At 41.4% G+C, this 25121-nt stretch overlaps 1 protein-coding gene and 1 pseudogene across 2 annotated transcripts in view; one reads left to right on the top strand and one right to left on the bottom strand.

Annotated features, from left to right (window-relative positions):
• Nucleotides 1–25121, bottom strand: part of SNX24 (sorting nexin 24) — a 162586-nt gene that overhangs the window by 117510 nt on the left and 19955 nt on the right. The gene's annotated exons all lie outside the window — the stretch shown is intronic.
• LOC115859993 (SNW domain-containing protein 1 pseudogene) lies at nt 21645–23228 on the top strand (annotated as a pseudogene).

Below are 25121 nucleotides of genomic sequence, written 5' to 3'. Positions count from 1 at the left end.
CTCAAGCTTCTCTTGCTCTAGTTTTAAAACTATGTTAAACTAAACCCACATAACTCAAGACTCTACAAGGGCTGCAAAAACCAAACATGAGGTCGCCTGTCCCTACTGTGCCACAACCAGACACAATACTCATAAATTTATGGTTTTTATTTTAATATGCATTATTTTTGTACATCTCTTAATGTAGTTATTGGAAAATACTGTATAACTAGGAAAAGAAGAGAACCAGATGCATCTGTACAGTAAATGGAGTATTTCAATCAAGAACAGTAGTCCACTAGATGGAACCACATCACAAATGGAACAAAGCAGGTTATCAAAAGTAGGAAAATTTAGAAACATACCCTTCTCAAACAGACTCACAAAGTACTTGTGCTTTAGGGCTTCCCTGGTGGTGCAGTGGTTAAGAGTCCGCCTGCCAATGCAGGGGACACGGGTTCAAGCCCTGGTCTGGGAAGATCCCACATGCCGCAGAGCAACTAAGCCCGTGCACCACAACTACTGATACTGCGCTCTAGAGCCCGCGAGCCACAACTGCTGAGCCCGCGTGCCACAACTACTGAAGCCTGCACGCCTAAAGCCTGTGCTCCACAAGAGAAGCCACGGCAATGAGAAGCCCATGCACCACAAAGAAGAGTAGCCCCCGCTCGCCGCAACTAGAGAAACCCCGCACAGCAATGAAGACCCAATGCAGCCAAAAATAAATAAAACTATAAATAAATTTATAAAAAAAAAGTACTTGTGCTTTAAATTACAGGAGCATGGGGCAGATATACTACAGTAAACCAAAATCTAAGGATAATTAGGAAACAAGACTCAACATTAACTATATAGCCACAACCTTCTCAGGTTTTAAAAATCCATTCAATGTGGCCCTTCTTTCATCCAACAAAGATGAACTGAACACCGTGTAGGTGCCCAGTACATGGGACATAGGTGGATGCATAAAACATAATCTGTAGGTCAGAGTTCATAGACCAGTGGGGGGGACACACCTGCTCATTGATCATTATAACACAGTGCAAAAACTGGTATAAAAGAGACATAGGGGCTTCCCTGGTGGCGCAGTGGTTGAGAGTCCGCCTGCCGATGCAGGGGACACGGGTTCGTGCCCCGGTGCGGGAAGATCCCACATGCCGTGGACCGGCTGGGCCCATGAGCCATGGCTGCTGAGCCTGCGCGTCCGGAGCCTGTGCTCCGCAACGGGAGAGGCCACAACAGTGAGAGGCCCGCATTCCGTTAAAAAAAAAAAGAGACATAAACAGTATACAGGCAAAGAGGAGAGTACAAACAACTCTACCTTGGGCAGTTAGGCAATGGTCTGCAGAGAAGCAAATGTCTGAGCTCGGTGTTGACTGGGCTCTCTGTCTACAGGGCAGACACGGCCCTAGGACTAGGGAACAACAAGGACAAAGACAGAGATCCAGAATTGATATGATACATCTGCACGACATTAATAAACTGGTGTGAGGTGAAGCTTGGCTGAGTCTTGGGGGAGGGGAGGTTAGGAGAGAGGGCACTGCTGAGAGGAGGTTAAGAGGCAGATTGGGACAAGATCAGGAAGGGGCTTTTCTTACCCCTTTTCATACCCATAAGTCTGAGCTTTGGACTGTAGAGAGCCAAGAGGCAGCAGAAAGGCAAACTCAAAAGAGGCGTGGAAGGACACAGTGAGGGAGAGCCTCCTCTAGAAGAGTGAGGTGGCACTGTCACCACTGAGAACACAGGGGAAGTGTAGGAGACCAGGAGCAGGGACCCAGGGCCATAGATACTTCTGGTAAATCGTTGAATGCCCAGTCAAGGGAGAGACAATGATTATCCTTATGTTTTACGTTGGAAATCTGGGTCGATGGTGGTACCCAGACTCAAAGGTACAGAGGGCAAAAAAATATTGTTTGTCTTTGGAAGAGAGAAAGAATGGAGATAATAAAATCAGTTTGGGGCATCTTGAACTCAGGTACCTACAGGAAATCGAGATGTAGACACGCAGTAAGAAGTAAGACAGGGCAGAGTGATTCCAAATAGGCCACAGCGGAGGAGGGCACTGTGTTTACCTCCAGAGGCCAGGGTCAGATAGAAAATGAACAAGTACGCAAGACACTCTAAGGGAGAGGATGGAGGGTCAAGATCCTGAAAGATAAATTTGTGGCGTCCATGGGGCAATGACAGGAGACAAAGTCAAAAAAGCTGGAAGCCAGGTAAACCTTCCATTGGAGTGCAGTAGGGAACAAAGACATCAGAGGAGCAACAAGGCCCAGGACATGGCAGTAAATGAGACTGCAATGCCCAAATATCTACTGCATACCAGCCCCTCTGGACCAGGCTGATCTTCCCCGAATTTTAAGACCACTTATTATCTCTTGGTACTTTGTCCTTAACCATATATTGGTTTTCATTGTTGTAACTATAATCTCTTCAAATAGGCTATTTCCAAAAGGAAAGAAACTTTTATATTTTATATATCTTCTCCTTTCTGTCGCCCACAGTACAAGGCATAAAGTAGGAACATAATAAATACTAGCTAAATGAAAAGAAAACAAGCTATATTTCAAGAATTCCAACACTTAGGTCATATGGAATAGTTCCTCATAATAAATACTAGCAATGCTTTGTCTTTTTAAAATATCTAGATTCTTTTTCCCACTGGAAAAAAAAATGCTTATATTAGTAAAGGAAAAAAATTATTCCTCAGGTCTTCACAGGTAAGATTTTATCTTCTTCCAGTTACACTGACACCACACGAAACCCATTTCCACATGGCCTTATAGAACCGAAATTTAAACATATTACTTTCTAATGCATAGAATTGCATTTTCCCTGCTAATTTTTAAAAGGTTTTATATTTCACATTTTAAAAACCGCTTCTACTAAGGCCCTTGTTTTTTTTCTACCTGTGAGTTAATCATTCTTTAAAAAGTTTCCCCTTCCTCTGCTATGAGAATTATCCTCACAAGTGCATATGCTGTCCTGAAGATTAAGAACTCACTGAATTCCTTCATCATGGTAGGAAGCACCCAGCAAACAGTGAAGCTCAAGTAACTGTTGAAGGAATTTTATATTATTCAACAGAGCATAACTAATAGACTATATGCTCAGACTTTTTTCCTGGTGCAGTAGTAAATTTCCATTGACTTCACGATAGTTGAAGAAATAAGTCCACTGAAGCTACTGACACTACAGCCAGCACCAACCCTCCCCTTGGAGCATCTGATGTCGGAACCCTACCAACAGCAAGGGATGTACCACGCTAGCTCCGAAGTCATCATGACCCCTTCCAGGTGGACGCTGACGACTACAGCAGGGAAAGAGCAGAGAAGACCAGGCTCTTTCAGATGAAGCAGAGATCTCATGGTGGAGGTTGGCAGGAGGTGGTGAAAGTTATGCCAACAGGAGTGGCAAAAAGCAAAGTTTTCACATCAAGAAAGAGTTCTCAACAATGTCCAGGACAGCCGCCACCAATAATGCATACACACAGTAAGCCTCTAGCCACCAAATAACACATACACATCCACAAAGGCTGGGAACCACTTACAAGGTTCTTTGCCTCCAATCCTGGACTCTGATTTGGAAACTGCCCTGATCATCACCACATTTGGTCCACCTGCTTGTTAACAAAAACCCCTGTAGACCAACGGTTCTCAAACCTGGCTGTAAATTAGTGATCTGCAGGATGGTTTGAAATTATTAATGTCCAGGCCTCCAAGCTGACCAAGTAGCCCCAAGTTTCTGGGCAGAAAACAGTGTAAACAGACACATCCACGATCATCAAGATTTGACAGATGTTTACATTTTTCCATATTGACTTTGATTTCACTTTAAGAAATAAAATGTTATTGATTCAGCTAAACCCATAGTTAACCTTCACACCACGACCGCCCCCTTCTTTCCCTGGTCTGAGCTCTGCCCATAAATACACAACTGGGAGTGCTGACGGACTGGCCAGAGCCTGACCCTCTGACCCCAGCCACATGGCTAGCTGCACTACACCACCTTGCCTGTAGGAACTTGGGTTTTGATTATTATTTAGAAAGTTATAAATAGAAAGGAATTCTGAGTACGCCCCACAGCGTTTCAATTGCATGTGTATTATGTCTTGCAGCCAATTTTCCCCTTGCCATCAGATAGAATACACCTCCATTTTTACGATGTGTATAAGGGAAAATAAGGTTGAAGGCAATTTAACACTGACTCTGTAGGAGCACATCTATGACCTAAAGTTTCACACAGGCACACTACTGTGAACCTTCTCTAAGTCACTGTATATGAAGGTAACATCAACTCTCTTCTGAACAGAAAAAAATCACATAAGTATTTCACCCAACAGATCACAATACACACACACACAGAGCTTTCCAGAACATTTGTATAGTCTCGATATGTAATTACTAAACTGAACAGAAGATTCTATGATACTGCTGATCTTAACATCAAAGCCTTGTAAATGAATAAGTGAGCATTTTATTTTCCCCCCAAAGCAACAGAAGACAAAAAGTCAAATACTTTCACTTTTTTTGAAGGGCTCAGCGGAAGAGTGAACCCACAGAAAGTTTCAGATATTTAAAGAATTAAGTCCTACTAATATTATAAGAAACATGATCAGTGAACAGATTTTCCTGTTACAGAAAAATTTAGAAATCTGAAAAGCAGCCTAATAAATATGGAGAGTATCTAAAACTACTTGTTTAAAAAAATCTTCAGGTGCAAATGTGTATGTACTTGTACCCACACAGATTTATTCACTGCCTCTTGATAGGAGATTTCTTTTTCTTTTTTTTTTTTTTTTTTGCGGTATGCGGGCCTCTCACTGTTGCGGCCTCTCCCGTTGCGAAGCACAGGCTCCGGACGCGCAGGCCCAGCGGCCATGGCTCACGGGCCCAGCTGCTCCGCGGCATGTGGGATCTTCCCGGACTGGGGCACGAACCCGTGTCCGCTGCATCGGCAGGCGGACTCTCAACCACTGCGCCACCAGGGAAGCCCCAATGTTAGGAGGTTTTTAAAAAATACTCTTACGTTGTTACAACTAAATATTTGGAGTGACAAAATCCTACCCCTTCCGACAAACAGCAGTGAAGTTCTATATCAGGAGAGTGACATACATCAGGAGAGTGCAAAATGACCAACCTTCTCCATTTAATATGCTAGGTTGTATACTGTCTTCTGCCTCTTGTGAATGCACCCCAAACATATTTGTATATGTATCTAAGAACTCACAGAAATAGTAAGATAGGATGGGAAAAGAAACAATGGGATCATGTTTTCTAAAATAGCCTAAGAAGGTAATTTATTTTTAATAAAAATAGGAAAGGGTAACAATATTCTTGCTTACCCTTAGGAGCTCTCTTTTTGAAAAAAACTGTAATGACACTTAATTTTAGAAATTCATTTAATGACAGCTTTGATTTCCATTTAATGCACACAGTGACACCTACTGGCATTACTGATGAGGCAAAGAAGACCAGATCTGAAATTGATGCATAAGCAGAGACCTCTGAAATACATATGTTCATGCCCCTCATGTTAAATGACACTTCAGTTAAGTACGATATTCTAAAACTCTGTATTGATCTAATGTTAGAAATAAGCTAGAGGAAAGCCCACATTTCTGGCTTTCAATTTTAAATTACTGAGTGCTGTGAGAATGACACACACGGGGTTCTGGAGACTTAAGCGTTCCGTTCACATTTTCCAAAAGCCATAAGCATTTATTTTTGGTGGCTGGAGTTAAACCTCAGACCTCATAAAGTCAATATGTTTGGTTGAGGGCAGTCACATAACGTGATAATTTTTAAAAACTATATAAACCAAGAAAATAGTAGTTGGGAGACTTAGCTGCTTTATAAACAAGCTGTGGGCTATTATAAATAAACTGTGTCCTATTATAAATAAGCTGTGGTCTATCACAGAAACAAGGCAAGACTTATAAGACTTTTTTTTTTTCCGATTGTGTATGTGCTAATGTTGAATCTGGCCATAGGGAGAGAAATAAACTCTAGACGAAGCAGGTGGGAAAAATATGGGCAAGTGAATAGAGCATCCATGAGAAATCTGGTAAACTACAGGTGGTCTAACTTTAAAATAGAAACGGAAGGGTTGGTACAGGACAGGAGGTTTCCAAGATGATAGGAATGGTGGCTGGCTGCCATGGAGGCCACCAAAGTATGAGAGCAGACGAGCCCTTGCCAGCCGCAACTGAAATAGCATCAGTCAGGCAGAACCAGACAGAATGCCACGAATATGTGCCTGGTAAATTCTGACTATGAAGTCAACTTGTTGACTGAATGTATCTTAAGAAAAGGATATGCATCTCACATACCAACTCAGATCACTGAGGATGGCTACACTGTAGTGCTAAGGTTTCCAAGGCTGAGTCAACAGAAAAGAGCACTGGGATCGATTAGCAATGTCTGCCATGGAAAAGGAGGAGGAAAATTACAACGCATGTGCCAAAGATCTGCTACCTCGTTATCCTAAGATTTCAAAAAACTCTGCTTCATAACTTCATCCACTTCTATCCTGCTGCACTTTTTTGCTTGTATATTTGGTCTTTGCCTTTGTTTCCAAGTGAAATTTATTTTGAAAACAGCCCTATCTTGGCTCAAATGAGGAGAAGAGGAGGTTTTCTTTGGCTAGCTGGAAAAAACATGGGGAAGGTGGCAGGGACAACTGATGAAGCAGAGCACTGACCTGGAAAGGGCGTAACTGCTGGCACTCATGGAACACACTATGCAGAGGTCTCCCCTGACAGGGGTGACAGCTGATCCCCCAGCTGAGGGTCTTTAACACAAAGAACACAGCCCAGGCTCTGTGTCAAGTCACGAGGACACCAGGGTGCCTACACCCTTGGCCCAAGATGTGGGATGCAAGAGGGTGTGAATTATCTCAGCGGGGCTGATGCTTAAATCCAAACAACAATGAACTCTTCTCCACCAGTAAATTATGTGACCTTTAAACCAGCCTATCATGTATTACATTAGTTAGAGATGATATCATGTTAAAATTAGATGTGTTTTACCTAAAATTAATACAAATGGAATAACTTTATCATGAACAAGTTAATGGCTAGACCCATCCCCTAGGTTTATTTCCTCCTCTATACTTTTCTGTCTTATAACTTTTCTATTACAGATATATATTACTTTCTTTTAAAGTATTTTAAAAACAAAAGATCTCTATTTCTTCCACAACTGTTAAAAACTGTATATCTCTAAGCTTTTCGTAGGTTTGGGAAGCGGGGGTGTTGGCCTAATTAAAATAAAATGGAAACTATCTCTGAAACAACTTAACAAAACTTACAAAACTGTCCTTTAAATATAGGGAATATTTATTTGAAACTCTCTCTAAAAATTAATTCCTATAGGTTTTAGGGTTTGACCATGGCAGAATGAATGTCAAGGTGGGAAGAGGCAATGGGCAGTTACAAGGGTAGGACAAATCTACACAATAAGGAAGGAGAACTCAGAAAGAGAGAGGCCAAATACTGCTCATAGTCAACTAGAAAACTGTAACCATGTCCATGTGCTCGATTCCTAGGTTCCCTGAGCCAAGATGTAGAGTCCAGGTACAACCACAAACCAACAACCAAAATGGTAATCATCACATATGGGTAACTCACTGCATGTAATTTACAACGAATGTAGCAATGCCAACATATTCAGACTACCTGTCTACATGTACATTAAATATTCTGTAATACCATGCAATTACCGCATGAGACTAAAAAGGAATTTGGATCCATGAATTTGGATTAAATACGTGATTCTAAAGACAGTATTTTAAAGTCAAACAAATTCTCTGAAAACCAAGGCAACAAGTCCCCCCAAACCATGAATGGTTTGTGCAACCATATGTGTTTTTACTATGCAGGAATGAAAGTTAGATATAAGGTTTTTAAAAAAGATAAAATAAATAAGAGAGTTCCCATTTTGGCTGAATAATACCAATAAGAGAAAAATTTCCCTAACTATATTTTACTTTTAGAAAGTGCGGCTAAACTAAAACAATTTCATGAAACCTAGCACTTGTAGCTCAATAAAATTACTTAATGTTGATTTACTGAAGAGTATTTATCTTACCTTAAAAGGTTTCCTTTTATTTTTACTTGGAAGCTAGACAACAGCATAATATGTGCTCCCACATATTTGTCTCATGTTGTTTCTATGAGAATGTGCAGTCAGATAACTAAAAATTACTGAGAATATCTAGATTATATTAAACTACTAGATACCGGGCCATTTCTCTTCCTAGCCCACTTCTAAAAACATCCCTCCACTGGACTATAACACTTCAAGGGCAGAAAACAAACCTTATTTTTCACTATATCACAAAGCAGAACTAAAAGAATGCTGTGTCCATAGCAGTTGCTCATTAAAAAATTGCTGCAAAAGTATTATTTGTAAGAGCAAAATAATGAAAACCCAAATGCCCATCCATAGGAGACTAGCCACACAATGAAATACCATGTAGCCATTACAAACAAGGAGGATTCTTATGAACTCATACAGAGCACTTTCTAGGATATACTGACTGAAAAAAAACATCAAGGAAGAAAGATTACATATAGTATGTTAATTGTTATGAAAGGGAAAATAAGGAATGAAGATATAATAAGAGATGGAGATATATTAGATTAAGAGAGAGACAGAGAGAGAGAGAGTGTGTGTGTGTGTGTGTGTGTGTGTGTGTGTGTGTACAGAAAAGAAACACAAGAAGTATAAACCAGAACCTAATAACACTGGTTACCTATAGACACGTGCATAGAAGGCAAGGAGAGCGAGACTTTTCCAAAAATACCTTTGTATATAGTTTCGAACCAAATAAGCTGTTCTATGTATTAATAAATTTAAACAAAAAAGATGGAAAAACCCATAAATTGAATATAAACAGAGAAAATAACCTAACTGTACATTAAATTTTTTTACATAACAATATAGAGTAAATAATGCAGGTAAATTTTGAACATAGTATTCTAACTACACAAACATAATGGGACATATTTTAATATAAAAAGGATTGCATAAAGGTCTTAAATTTTATTTGGTAGGCTTCGTGTTAGAATAATTTGGGGCTTGAAATGCTGGAATTTTTATGCATGAAGAAAAAGGAGATACATGAAATGTCATAATTTAAAATGGGTATATACTCATACTCATATGAGTATGATATATAGTATATATTCAGATATATACACACATATATGCCTATTATAATAAGTATATATGTAATATATTTCATAGTTGTAGCAACTGAGAGGGTCTGGTAGCAATGATAAACCAGAGGACACTTAGCATCCATCTTAGTTTCTAGATGCTATTCCCCACTAAAAAGAAGCAGGCGTCCATGGGAAAAGTCTCAAATTGGGCAAGTCCACAGTGAACCTTCATATCTTGTTGGACAGAAAGAAACAGTGATCAAAGACAAATGTGGTCATGTCAAAAGGACACGAGTCAAATTGAATGAGATCCCATGGGACAAATTTGGGATAATTTGGGCATTAAAAAGAATAATGACAACACTAGAAAAAACTTATACTTAAAAAAAATATCCATGAGTCTATAGAGATATGAGGGGAGAACAAGGAAGGGGAGAAGCTCCTCTTCACAGAAGAATGCCAGTTAATAAACGTGGAAGAAATGATGGAATTAGAAAAATCATCATTTTGCAACTATCAATTTAATAGCTTAACCAGGCCAAAGATCATTATTCCTGTTAACCACTGGGTCAAAGGAGTGAAATGTTGAAATTTAGGGGTGAAAGTAAGTGTGCAAATTATTTTCAAACGATTCACCCAAAATAAAAAAATAAATATGTGTGTGTGTGTTTCTGTGTGAGTATGTGTGAGACAGAGAGAGAGAACAACGCAAAGGTGGCAAAACGTTAACAACTGGTGAATCTGAGTGAATATAAGTACTCTTTGTACTGTGCTATCAATATTTTTTCAAAATTAAACATTGGGGGAAAAAATAAAAAGAAATAGGTTTGCTACAAGGACTACTCCATTGTTTGTAGGTGCTAACTATGTTATAAAGACATATGCCTTTGACCTCACAACACTCATATTCTTAAACTTACAATTCCTATTTCACTGACAGAAGCATCGTTTTGGTCACTAGATGGTCTCCAACATACATACATACTTTGTTCTTATGTGTTTGCTCATAAGTCAATATCTACTACTGACGACACATTTCTTCACAGAAACATTAACTTTCCTAGCCAGCCCCTAAAATATATTCAAAGAATAATATAGCTGAATATAATAACAAGAGTTTGAAAAAAAATCAGTCTATATGTAAATAAATCAGACCAAAGCCAATTTAATTTTTAATAAGACTTGAAGATCTAGTAATATTTCTCCAAAATAATGAGAGGCCTTTTTGGGGAGGATGCATTATTGCTGAAATACCAATAAGTGTGGGAGGAGACAAATGAAAATCTGAGGTAATGCAAAACTTATACTTTTAAAAAATAGATTGTAGGGCTTCCCTGCTGGCGCAGTGGTTGAGAGTCCGCCTGCCGATGCAGGGGACACAGGTTCGTGCCCCGGTCCGGGAAGATCCCACGTGCCGCGGAGCGGCTGGGCCCGTGAGACATGGTCACTGAGCCTGCGCGTCCGGAGCCTGTGCTCCGCAACGGGAGAGGCCACAACAGTGAGAGGCCCGCGTACCGCAAAAAAAAAAAAAGATTTGATACATAAATCCTCAATTTGGAAAAACAATTTGCAAAATAATAAGTATGTTATCATTCCACTTCTGTCTGAAGGGGGATATACCAAACTATTACCGATCAGAGATCAGAGAAAGGGAGGAAAAGAGGCTTTTAGCTTTTATTTCACACCCTTCTGTATTATTTAAATTTTATTTAAAATTCTTGCAGGAAGTTATTGAAGGGATGAAAGTTTTAACTATAATTGTTTTTGAATAGGTATAAGAAAAGATTATGATTAAACTTATGGCATATCTAGGGCTCATTTCCTTAAAAATAATCAATTATAGTCAAAGAAAGGATAACATTGGGGACTTAATGGTCCAGACAGGGCTCTAAGTCCACGCTTTTAAAAGCCACTCTAAAGGGAAACCTCTTCCTTATAAGAGAAGGAATGATGGCGTTAGAAAATTTCCATTTTGCCAACAACACAGTAAAAACTTATTCAGGCAGGAATCATCAATGGATGCTGAACCAGGGAGGAACCATTTGATAAGGAAGAGAACATTTATATAATTGTAAAATGTCTCTCCAAATGTTACTTATTAATTACAAAAGGAAAAATAGTAAATATACAACAGTGAAAACCAACAAAACCTAACCAAGTGCTCAAAACTAGCATCACCAATTAGGGGCAAACAAATACCATGTGCCTCTGGATAGGATACCCTAACAAGGACATAGTAACATTAATGGAGATTTCCAGCTCCAAATCCGTGACCTGAGTCTACCCAGCAGGAGCCATCAGACAAAGCTAAATTGAAGGACAGTCTATTTTGACCTGTCTTTTATAAAAATGACAATGTCATGGAAGACAAAGAGAGACTGAGAGAGAGTTCCAGATTAAAGGGGACTAAAAAGACATGACAACTAAACGTAATGCTTATCTGGATACTGTACCAGGAGAAAAAAAAAATGCTCTAAAGGATATTATTGAGACAACTGACAAATTTGTGATACAGACTACAAAATAATCCTGGGTCAATGTTAAATTTCCTGATTTGACAATTTCACTGTGGTTACGTTAAGAGAATATCCCTATTTTAGGACACACAGATTGAAATAATGAGGAGTAAAGAGGTATAATATACACAACCTACTCTCAAAGGGTTCAGAAAAAGATTACATATATAAAAAGAGGGATGTAGGGAAGAGAATGATAAAGCAAAAGTGGTAAAGCTTTAAAAATTGATGAATCTGGGCTTCCCTGGTGGTGCAATGGTTGAGAGTCCGCCTGCCGATGCAGGGGACACGGGTTCGTGCCCCAGTCCGGGAAGATCCCACATGCCGCGGAGCGGCTGGGCCCGTGAGCCATGGCCACTGAGCCTGCGTGTCTGGAGCCTGTGCTCCGCAACGGGAGAGGCCACAACAGTGAGAGGCCCGCATACCGCCGCAAAAACAGAAAAACAAAAACAAAACAAAAAAAATTGATGAATCTGGTTAGAAAGAAATGAGAATTCTTTGTACTATTCTTGCAACTTTTTTGTACATTTGAAATTATTTCAAGATAAAGTTTAAAATATATTCTCTCTGGCCCCATTACCTCTATGACCTGCCCTCTCTCTGTTTAATAAGCTGGTCTGATTGAATAACAGGTATCAAGGAGTGGGGGGGTGGGTAGGGCTATGAGGGTACCAAGAGTGGAGAGCACCTCTGCTGAGGGGTCTGTGTTCAATCTCACCTGCCGACTCTTCTGTCAGAACCTTTCTCTTAATCCTCATCTGACATACTTTACAGTCTCTCTTGCTTATTCTGCATTATTAAAGTTTAAGATGAGTCAAGTGCAGTTGGGGCTATAATAATTGAGCGCAGACTTTACTGAGAGAAATGGATTGTCTGACATATGTTTTGTCAGATAAAGAAACAACTGAGGGTCATTCAATATAACAATAATAAGTAGAGAGATGATCCATAATTCATATCAGACCAACTTATTCCTATAGGAACCCAAGGAAAAGTTAGAAAATGTGTTTCATGTCTGAGACTTCCAAATTCTAATTTCATAAGTTAAAATGGACACATATATTCAACTGAATAAAGCAAACAGTGTCATTAACCCTCTGACACTGTCTGCTTCCTCTATACAACCAATGAGATTACCACAAAAATATTTATCAGTCTATCCAAGCAAAGTTCTAACATAAGAATCAGTGATGTGACAATCTTGGGTAATACATTTCTGACAGTTCTGAAAGCCTACTGGATGCATTAACCCTTTAACGTAATGCGCAAACATTAATAGAAGTTCAGAGAGTTATGACAAAAGTGAACCATCTCTAAAGCAACCAATTAATCACATTAGTTTAAAATTTGAAAAGAAAAAAATACAATATTCAGGAAGATATGCCATCTGTTCATTTCAAGACATCAAGAGATTTAGCTAGATACGAACTATATATGAACAAATACAGAAAGATGCTATTACATTAATAAGACTGCTTAACGAAAAAGGAAATCAAATATACAGAAATACAACTTAAAGAGCTGTTTCATCTTTGGCAAGAAGGTAGTCTGGAATTGTGATTTGGAATAAGTGATTTCTCAGCCTTTCTTGGGGTCACAGATGTGAAAATCTGCAGACCTCCCTGGAAACATACATACACATAACATGCAAGATTTTACAGGCAGTTCCAAGATGAGGAAATTGTGTTGAGGGACAGTTACCTCCTACCTTCTGAAACACAGATGAGCCAGTTAACTGACACTGACCAAACATTGGTAGCCCAGCTGACTCCCCCTCTTGCCTCGACACTCCTTGCTCTGTACTCCATCTCTCCTTCTCTGCTCCCCTGTCCTTTGCTCTGCCCCATCCATTCCTACACTCCACCCCCCTGTCTCTGTGCCCAGCCGGCCCCAATTCCTCACCCATTCCCATTTCTCCCTCATCCTTCCCATCCCCATTGCCTTAACTGGTCCAGATATGGAAATAAATTATACTTTTGAGTGATTTAACTAAAGTTTTATGTTATTCATAATTTTAAAAGCCAGTGAGCTGAAAATTTTACATTTACAGACAGAAGATTGAGAGATTGGGAGGGGGAAAAAAGAAAAAGAGATGAAGGGAGGGAAAAACAGTGTTTCCCAAGGAAAAAAAAAAAAAGTTGTTTTATATCGGGCTGTTACTTTTTGTTTTTGTATTTTTTCCCCACAGGTCCATACTAGGAAAAAGCGCTGCCCTCCGCCCCCGCCTGTGACAATCAGGAGGGTTTGGGAACACAGAGAGCCCTGAGCACCCACAGTGGGACCAGAACATAGGGCCTACAGATGAGGGCAGGAGATTCTTCCACACTGGGCCAGGGTCAGGGCCAGGAGGCCAGACACCGAGGGGCGGGCTCTAGAACCAGGACCTGGCAGATGCTGAGATGGTACTAAGTCCAGCCTCCAGGAATCGGCAGGTGCATTTTAGACACCTTTCCAGGTAGCTAGCACTGTCCATGGCTCTGCCATATACTCTAAATCATGACAGGATGACACTACAGGACAAAGGCGAACCGACAGGGGATTATGTGAGGAGAGGAGGGAGACCAAGTTCAGCCACACTCAGCCACAGTTTGTCGACAAAATTCATAATCCCTCTATTGTGGAAATTATTTGCAGGTGAGTTATTTCACAATTAGACAAATTTTTCACGCTCTTAAGGCAAAAGTCCACAGAGGCACCGCTATCCATCTTTCATTTATTGTATGTTCCCTCCATATCAGGCACCATATAGAGGTATAGGTAGAGATATTTATATTTCTACGTATTCATAACTTAATGTCATCCTCAAAATAACCATATGACGTAGTTATATAAGCCCCACTCTGTAGATGAGAAATCTGAAGTCTAGCACAAATCACCCAAAGTCAAACACACTAAGTCAGAAGATGGAATCTGAGTACAGCTCTGTCTCTCTGACTCGGAAGCCTGTGCTCTAAGCCTGAGTTTCTCAGCTTCTCAAACTTTCCTGTGCAGGTGCATCTCCTGGGGATCTTGTGAGAATGCAGAGTGATCCCCGTAGGTCTGGGGTGGGTCCTGAGAGTCTGCATTTCTAACAAACACCCACCAGGGCTGCTGCTCCGTGGACAACATATCGAGTAGCAAGGGGCTAAATAAACTATTACATTTACTAGACTCATTCCATACTTACAGCTGTGACTTCTAAAATGTGACACTGCTGCCAGAAATACACTTCTAAAGAGTTAACTACTTTAAAGATAAAAACAAGCAATGTGTTTTACAGCTATTAAACTGTGCAGGGATTTTTATTTTATAATTCAGAAAACACACGCTTGTAACCTAAAACCAATTTTTAATGAAATAAAATGCATCTCCAATTTTTTCTGCATGCAATCCTGTTGTTTACAGCCAGAAGAATCTCTTCAGTGTCCTATGCCCAAACCAGATGCATCCCGCGTTTCTACCGGGAAGCCATCAGAATCTATTAAAATTACTGTACGCTGATAGCAGCAGGGACATGACAAATCGCAGGCCAAGAGTCAGATACCACAGAATGTATTTCAGGGCTTTGGGGGCAGGCCCATTTGCAACCAAATGATATTGTGTGAGGCTGGCATGCTCAGTGCATGACAAACTGATGCAATTTCAGTGCTGTCTGCGGGCCAGGGGAGATTTCTCTGATGCTGGTTGTGGTTAGTTTACAGAATTGTGCAGAGTTCCCAGATTTGAATCACTTGGGGCCTGAAAGGGCTTCACTTGACAAGCTACAAATAATTACACTCTACTCTTTCCATTGTATTCTATTATTTTGCCCCCCTTATCTCCAGGATTTGAGCTTTTGTGAACAAGCAAGGTCGGCTTCTATTTTGACCACAACACAAAACATTGTTCTTTTCTGATATGATAAATAAAACAAGGCCCTGCAGACTAAACATTTTTATCAGGCCCATTTTCCACTTTTATAGGCAAAAGTCAACTTTGAGCTCAGTTAGAAAGGGTGAGCTGGACAAAGCAGGCAGGCAGGTTCCTGCAGTCCTCACTTAAGGATGTGCTCTCGCTATCTGGTTATTGCAAAACCTCATTTGAAAAATGGGATATTGACTGACAGATAAAGGGCACATAGGCAGTGGCTCTTAACAAGGTTTCTACTTCCCTTGTTCCCCTCCCTCTCATCTCCAGCTCCATCCTAACAGCTCTCATTCAGATATTCATAATGAAAAAGTTTTCCCAACACGGGATGCATGCAATTAGAACCAAGCTGTCTTATGTCAGTGCACTGCTCAGAAACACCAGAGACTCCAAACTCAAGTTTGTTATTGAAGAAAGCAACTTGTGGAAGATTTTAAAGAGCATATCACCCAACTTCAGGTGGCTCCTAAGGATAATATATTGATTATTGCTCCATGTATTTTAATTGAGTAAATGTGAAGCTTTATGCTTTCATACTTTTCCAAAGAAAAACACAAGATTTTTTGTTTAAACTCCAATGTCAAGTAACATTTCATAAAGTTCTGGTCTCCAGAAAAGTTAAAAAAAAATCTATAATGATGATTAAGACTGACTCAAATAAAGTAATCTAAACATCCCCTTTTAAAACTGTTAAGCCTTGAGTATAGATCAACCCTCCAGACTTAATTTTTGCAACAACACTATGACGTGCCTATAGAATTTCATATAATAAAAACTGGTCATTACTATCCCCATTTTAGAGATCAGGAAACTGAGGCATGGAAAAGTAAAGTAACTTGCTCAGTGAGTCACAGCTACTAAGTGGTAGCAACTGGGAACTGAGCCCAAAGAGTGACTTGAGCTGCCTTGAATACGGCTTCCTAGTTCCACAATTCCATCTACCTAAGGCCAGGTGGAACACAAGCCCAACATATCTCATCTAAGCAGAAACCAAGAGCCTGGAGAGTATTCAGGTTGACAGTAGAGAAAAAGAATAGTGAGATTAAATTCTCATCAGTAGCTAAAGGATCTAAAACATAAAATTTCAGCTCCCCAAAGTGGATACCTTGATCCTGCCTCAGTACATGACTTGCTGTAAACTGGACCCCTCCTACTCTTCAAATCTGGCTTGTCTAATATGGCAACACTCACCACAAACCACTATTGGGCATTTGAAATGCGGCTAGCCCGAAGGGAGGTGTCCTCTACATGTAAAACACACCCAATTTCAAAAGCTACTACAGGGCTTCCCTGGTGGCGCGGTGGTTGAGAGTCCGCCTGCCGATGCAGCGGACACGGGTTCGTGCCCCGGTTGGGAAGATCCCACATGCCGTGGAGTGGCTGGGCCCATGAGCCATGGCCGCTGAGCCTGCACGTCCGGAGCCTGTGCTCCGCAACGGGAGAGGCCACAACAGTGAGAGGCCCGCGTACCGCAAAAAAAAAAAAAAAAAAAAGCTACTACAAAAAATATAAAATATTCATCATTTTATATGGATGACAAGTTAAATAATATGTTGGATTTATTGGGCTAAATAAAATATATTACAATTCATTTCATCTGTTTCTTTTTACTTTTTAAAATATGGCTACTAGAAATATGTGGCTCGCTTTGTATTTCCATTAGATGATGTGCTCTAAACTCACCCCTTAATCCCAAAGTTTGTATGGCTGAGTCATTGGCACAAGCCGGTTACCTGACAAGAAAAGCAACTCCAAGAACAGAAGTCTGCCTCGCAGAAGCCTCTTTTCCACTTACACTCCTTCTCCCTTCAGATTCCTCAGGCTCTCACACCACTGTCCCCTCCCCTTGACCTTAAAATACTCACTGCCAGTGTTCTGATTTAGAAAGAGCCTTTACCTGACCCTGCTTTTCTTCTTGCTGCTGTGCTTTCTTTCCCTCCTTTCACTGTCAAAGCACCTGAAAGGGTCCACACTCCATTTTCCTCACTCTCTCCAACTTCCCTAATTCACTGCAATCTGACTTCCATCCCCCCCACTGAAACTGCTCCTCAAAGGTCCACATCCTCACCTCTTCCTCCTGACCCCTCTGTTCTCTCTAGAACAGCTGCTGGGCCCCTAGCCACACAGTGGGCCTCGCCTACCCATGTGCTTCACCTGGACTGATGACCAACCAGGTACTTGGAAGACAGGGACAAAACCTATGTATCGAGCTCTGTCGACCTTTGCCCCAATTCTATGCTGAATTCTCTGCTGCAGCCCCTTCATGAATGTGCATGAACCCTTAGCTTAAAACTTCCCCAGTTTTGCTGTTAGGGGAGACACTGCTTTGGGAAAGATCCCGGGTGTTCTCTTTACTTGCTGCAAATATTCATCCTTCCTTCTCCCCGATCCTTGGTTTGGATGTATCTTTTGGCTCAATACCCACCAAGACGCAAACCCAGTTTTCAGGTAACAGACCCCTCCCCTTGCCTCTCCTGTCCAGAATCACCCTGTGTCTCAAGCATCATCTGAACAGTGAACATGAAGACACAGTCAAAGGAATAAGAAGCAAACTCTTGGGCAAAGGTGAAAATCTTGTCATTGGCTACTAGGAGGAAGTGAAACTGGAATTGGTTCAGAAACGGAAAACACAAGCTAACCAACTGGGGGTGGGAGAGCAGGATAGGTTTCCTGCAGGCAGAAGAACATGAGATTCGGAGGCATGAGAAGCCCAGGGCCTCCAGCAACTGAGCTATGGGGGAGCAGTTCAGGCATGTAGGGCAGAAAGTGGCAAGTGAAGAGATCAGAGGTGGAGGACTAAATTTTATTTTATTTATTTATTTAATTTTAACATCTTTATTGGAGTATAATTGCTTTACATTATTGTGTTAGTTGCTGCTGTATAACAAAGTGAATCAGCTATATGTATACATATATCCCCATATCTCCTCCCTCTTGCGTCTCCCTCCCACCCTCCCTATCCCACCCCTCTAGGTGGACACAAAGCACCGAGCTGATCTCCCTGTGCTATGCGGCTGCTTCCCACTAGCTATCTGTTTTACATTTGGTAGTGTATATACGTCAATGCCAATTTTTTATTTACCTTTTTTAGCTACCAATTCTAGACAGTTTCTAAAGCCCACTGTTCTGGAATCCCTCATACCCACCCTATGGCACTGTCCCTTCATCCTGCCACTTCTCCATCCCCCTACCCTAGCCTGGTCCACGGCAATGGTCTCATTGCTGACTCCAATCAACCCCCTTTGGGAACATTCTGTACATCAAGGTAAGTTTAATCAACATGACGTCCTCATTTTCATGTCACTTGGCTGTTCAGAAATACGCTCTGCAGCCCTGTTGACCTCTGCACAAAGTTATCCGATTTCAAAGTTTCCGATCCCATCCTTACCCTGCTGCTGGTGACAGGCATTCTCTCCTCTCCACCACCACCCCCCCCAAAGCAACTCAGACGTGCCACCTTCTAGAATGTGCCCTCCTCTCCCCAATCCCCGTCAAAAGTGGAATGAACGCTGACATTTCAACGATGGTGGCTGCCACCCTCCAGGAGAAACAGAGAAAAGGCAGTCCTCCACAGGGACCTCTGCCACCTGGCTCTGCCCCATGTACCCAGAATACTTCACCCTCCACCTACCACTACCTCCTGCACACTGGACACTGCTCTCTTCCCATCCCCCATCACATAATGTTCATTTACATGTTTTTACCTTTTGGGGGCTTGGGGTTCCTTCACAAAAAGCTTACCCTTTCCATCTGCTTATCTAGTTCCTACCTATGCTTCAAAACACAGCTGAAGCCATTTCTTGTAGGAAGTCTTCCCGGTACTTTACTCCTCACTGATGTCATTCTCAAAACCTCTATTCAATACAACTTGCTATTTTTCTACCTATTACCATAAAGCATTCATTACTGCTTCATGGGTGCTGTGTCATTTGTGTAGAACTAAACTGCAAACTCCTTGAGGGCTGGAATCATGCATTGTCGTTGTCGATTGCCCGTAGCTGGCAACAAACAGGGATTCGAAGACTAGATTTACTAAGTTACACAGATTAATTCTGCTACTTTATAACAGATAAATGCTTCCTGCCTTTGTATGCTAAGACTAAGAGCACAGAGGTTAAATGGCAGTGATCTTTAATAATCTCCATCTATCCTTCATGGAACTATCCCTGAAAATTAACTATCTTACAATGTTACAGATATATTAACTAAGCAGTTGATCAGTTCAAAATATGTTAAGGGGCTTTCAAAGACTAATATTTCTTTATTTTTATAAACTGACACTATGATAAATGGCCAATGAAAATGAATACATTACTAACATAGAGCAAATGTTGTTTTTTAAAAACTCTCCAAATCTAAAAAACTGGAAAATAAACATGAGGTTATGGGGAGGGGGTAGGGTGAGCTGTGAAGGGGCGAGAGAGAGTCATGGACATATACACACTAACAAACGTAGTAAGGTAGATAGCTAGTGGGAAGCAGCCGCATGGCACAGGGATATTGGCTCGGTGCTTTGTGACAGCCTGGAGGGGTGGGATAGGGAGGGTGGGAGGGAGGGAGACGCAAGAGGGAACAGATATGGGAACATATGTATATGTATAACTGATTCACTTTGTTATAAAGCAGAAAATGACACACCATTGTAAAGTAATTATACCCCAATAAAGATGTTAAAAAATAAATAAATAAATAAATAAATAAAATACCCACATCAAAAAAAAAAAAAAAAAGAAAATGACAGTACTGTAGTCAACTTAAGAATCCAGGGCCTACCCACATTCATTTAAGAACAATCTGTACAGCACCTGAAGAACATCAGTGGAACTGTTTATAAAGGTTTAAATATAAAATCGTGCACAAGAAATTCAGGAGGAAAGATCACAACTCGACAGTTCTCCATCATGCCAGGAGGCGCTCCTGCATAGACCCAGGGCAGGCAAAGGAAGCAAACACTGGATAAATCAAACAAAAGAAGTACTTAGTCTAGCTTTTGCATATCTAACGTTAAAACACACACACAAGATTTTAAATCACTTTTCACCATTATTATTTAATAAGCCAGGTCCTGGAACTTTTGGTTCTGTACCCATTTTCAATATGAAAATGTTTCCTATATTTTAACTCTGCACATTACTGGACATTCAAGCTTACAAAACACTTCCTTCAATTACCAAAACTCACTCTCCCATGGGCTATCCTTTGTACTGAGTTTCTGTTTCAAGTTTCTCTCCAGGGTTTAATAACGATACTGGAAAACTCTTTTTGGTTTGCTAAATCAACCCCCAATGAACCGGGTGCATGGCTTCCAACTCTGACCTCCAAATCCCAGGAACATTCCAAAAGGTACTAGCATGATGCCCCTCCACCAGGACCACTTGGGCAGCAACAACACCAGAGCCCTTCGGATCCAACTGGTTCAGGGGGAATCCTGGTCACTGGAGCTGCTGGCACTTTGGTCCCATCAAGAATAACTCTGCACACCGCACCTCTCACCGCACCAGAATCACAGCCGGCTTCATTACAATCTCTGGACAGAAGGCTTACGACATGCAATCTACCTGGCAGGCTAAACAGCTTCCTCCTGTGCAGTGTCGACTCCAAGAGACTTCGGACCCCTGGGCAGGTGGCACTGAGCAGGAGAGCAGGGATGCCCAGGCCAGAGGTAGAGAAGACATGACAAAAGGTAAAACATGTGCTTCTCACGTGCTGCCGCAATAAAGAAATCTATCATTCTCCTCCTGTTTTTTAGATCCAGGATAGTAACAGCAACTATTTTTTAGTGTATGTCCAACACCACAGTATGTGCTTTTCATTTGTTATCTCAGTTACATGTTTATCTTCACAACTCTCAGTGCCAGCATTCCCCCAGCCTTACAAACGAAGAGACTGAGTCATTAGGACACCTGTCCAGGTGAGAACCCAGGTCTGGCTTACCTTCAAGCCCAGACACTTTCCGCCCTGCTGCACTCCCCCTAGACTGCATATGCCTCAAGCAAATGATGGCAAAATATTAAAAGAAGACTTCTTTAGAAGTGCATATTTGCACGGGCAATCCATAAGACTCATCTACTTTTTCCCCATAAAAATGAAGTCCTGAGATGGCGCTCACCAGCTTTTTGCCTGCACCTACTCAGCTATCTCAGGACCAGCTTGAGGCTGAACAAAAGGCAAGATCGCAGAGATCACGACAGACCTCCCTGGTCTCCTCCCGAAGAGAACCTCCCTCATACGGGTACCGGAAAGGCTGGATACCTCGGTTATCAGAGGATTTGGGAGGTGGAGGTGCTTTTCCAGAGAGCCACGTGGCCCAGTATCCCCTGGATATGGGACGAAAGAGAAAAATGTCAAATGCACTGGCCATTCAGGTGCATGCTGAAGGAAAAATTAAGTATGACGCAACTGCTCGACAGGGACAGTCAAAAGACAAGGTCATTTATAGCAAGTACACTGACCTGGTTCCCAAAGAAGTCATGAATGCAGATGACCCAGACCTGCAAAGACCTGATGAAGAAGCCATTAGAGAGATAACAGAAAAGACAAGGGTAGCCTTAGAAAAATCCGTATCGCAGAAGGTTGCTGCAGCCATGCCAGTCCGAGCAGCAGCTGATAAACTGGCCGCTCCTCAGTATATCCGATACACACCATCTCAACAGGGAGCGGCGTTCAACTCTGGAGCTAAACAGAGAGTTATTCGAATGGTAGAAATGCAGAAAGATCCGATGGAGCCTCCAAGGTTCAAGAGTAATAAGAAGATTCCCCGGGGACCACCTTCTCCTCCTGCACCTGTCATGCACTCTCCTAGCCAAAAGATGACCGTGAAGGAAGAAGAAGAGTGGAAGATTCCTCCCTGTATTTCGAACTGGAAAAATGCAAAGGGTTATACAATTCCATTAGATGAACATCTGGCAGCTGATGGAAGAGGACTGCAGACAGTTCACATCAATGAAAATTTTGCAAAACTGGCCGAAGCCCTCTACATTGCTGATCGGAAGGCTCGTGGAGCTGTGGAAATGCATGTTCAAGTAGAGAGAAAGATGGCTCAAAAAGGAAAGGAGAAACATGAAGAGAAACTTAGAGAAATGGCCCAGAAAGCCAGGGAGAGAAGAGCTGGGATCAAAACCCATGTGGAAAAAGAGGATGGGGAGGCACGTGAGAGGGATGAAATCCAGCATGACAGGCGAAAAGAGAGACAGCACGACCGGAATCTTTCCAGGGCAGCTACAGATAAGAGGTCGAAACTGCAGAGAAATGAAAATCGAGGTATCAGTGAAGTCATTGCTCTGGGTGTGCCCAATCCTCGGACTTCCAATGAAGTTCAGTATGACCAAAGGCTCTTCAACCAATCCAAGGGTATGGACAGTGGGTTTGCAGGTGAAGAAGATGAAATTTACAATGTTTATGATCAAGCCTGGAGAGGTGGTAAAGATATGGCCCCAAATATTTACAGGCCCAGTAAAAATCTGGACAAGGACATGTATGGTGATGACCTAGAAGCCAGAATAAAGACTGACAGATTTGTTCCCGATAAGGAGTTTCCTGGTTCAGACAGTAGACAAAGAGGCCGAGAAGGACCAGTTCAGTTTGAGGAGGATCCTTTTGCTTTGGACAAATTTTTGGAAGAAGCCAAGCAGCACGGTGGCTCTAAAAGACCCTCAGATAGCAGCCCCCCCCAAGGAACATGAGCACGAAGGCAAGAAGGGAGAAAGGAGTAGATACTTTCTGCAGAGTGAATGAACTATTATTCATAACCCTAATGATGCAAGTCATATGGGGGAACACTTTGTAAATGGCCAGGTTAAAAACTAAATCTGGGTGTCAGAGCCCAGCACTACTTTTTATTATAGGAGAAGGGGTGGGGGGATGGAAAAATTCTACTTTGAATTATTTAGTTTTTTTAAAGAGTGGCTTGTGTTTGTGCTTCTCCTACCTTTTGGCATTTATAGAACATACTGCCCCACACATGAAATTAAGGCCACTTCCTTTCGAGTGACATCAGTACTTTGGGGTTAATATTTTGTCTAAGAATGACTGCTTACAAATAAAGTTACCCCAACCACAGTGCGTAGAAAGAAGGATGTTCACACATTGGAACTGTCCTGCCAAATGTTTGCCCCTGTTGTGCTCTGTTTTAATTTGGAGTGGGGAAAGTACGCTCTTGCTTGGTGCAACTATCTGTTTCCAATAAAAACATTTAGACAAAAAAAAAAAAAAATGAAGTCATACACAGATGTAGAGAACAAACATATGGACACCAAGGGGGGAAAGCGGCAGGGGGGTGGGGGGTAGTGGTGGGATGAATTGGGCGATTGGGATTGACATGTACACATTGATGTGTATAAAAAAATAATAAATATAGTCATAATATTCAAGCTCTCTGGAGTTCTAAGTAAACTTTTTTCATGGCACTGTATTCTGCATTTGGCAAAACTTTATCATTAATTGGTTTTGACAGAGTGTGTCTACCGGACATGAGAAAATCCTAAACAGTTCATGAATAAAATAAACACAGGTCAAACTCTAATTCAACTTCATGAACCCCAAATCGCTTTGCCATACTGGAATTTCTATGAAATGTTTACTTGAGAGGCATTATTTTTGTTGTTTTTGTTTTGCTTTGGTGGTAAAGTGAAGGAACAGGAGAGGGGTTCACAGTATCCAATGTACTCAAATCAGGAATCCCACACAAGCCTAACTTAGGGAACTCTCTATAGAAATCCAACATAAAGATTTAAATTCTTAGAAACAAATGCCAACACTACTACAGAACCAACCACGTGTTAAGGGCTTTACATCTATTATTTCACTTGATTAAAACAATCCCTAATGGATATAAAGCATTCCTAGTATGCCTATTTATGAGAACCAAGGCTCAAAGCATTTGAACAACTGGGGACTGTTAAACACATGGTTAGGAAGTGGCTGGGTGTCATCCAAGGTCCACTCTTCAACAGTGTTGCTACTTCCCTTCTCACAGAAAGTTCTCTCAAGGAGGTCAAGGTTACAAAATAAACATAAGCATCTGCCTGATTCACAAAGGCTGGCTCTAATGCTGCATGGGCCAGTATCAGAACAAGTACAACACGCTGACACTTGTCAGCACCCAAGGACGCACATCAATTTTCCCCTCTACTTGGACCATCGTACCCATTTAATGCTCCCTGGTTGCCCCATGTGTTAGGCAACAAGGAAACTTGTTGCGAGACCCCGCCCCCAGCTGTCTTTCACACAGGCTTCTAGACTGTGTTTTGGTACCTGGCCTTCAGAGAAGGACTGAGCCAAGGTTGTGAAGGCAGAGAGAGGCCTAATTACAGCGGTAGCTCTTTTTGCACTAAACGTAATCTGAGGCAGACCCTTGCCAGGCAGTTCACATGCCTCATGCCATTTAATATTGGCAATGACTGTATGGTTAGGTATTATCGTTCACCTGTTTTAAAGATAAGAAAACTGAAGTTAACAGTTTGCTCATATTGAAGCTTGTTAACATAACTGTGTTTATACATTCAACTCTCCATGGAGCAATACAGGATTAGTTGATTTAACTATAGCTCAGGTGTACATGGTGTTCACAAACAGGA

The sequence above is a fragment of the Globicephala melas genome, chromosome 3 (genome assembly GCF_963455315.2).
Source record: "Globicephala melas chromosome 3, mGloMel1.2, whole genome shotgun sequence".
Lineage (NCBI taxonomy): Eukaryota > Metazoa > Chordata > Mammalia > Artiodactyla > Delphinidae > Globicephala > Globicephala melas.
The sequence above is the reverse complement of the archived record's forward strand: the minus strand, read 5'-3'. Positions and strand labels throughout refer to the sequence as shown.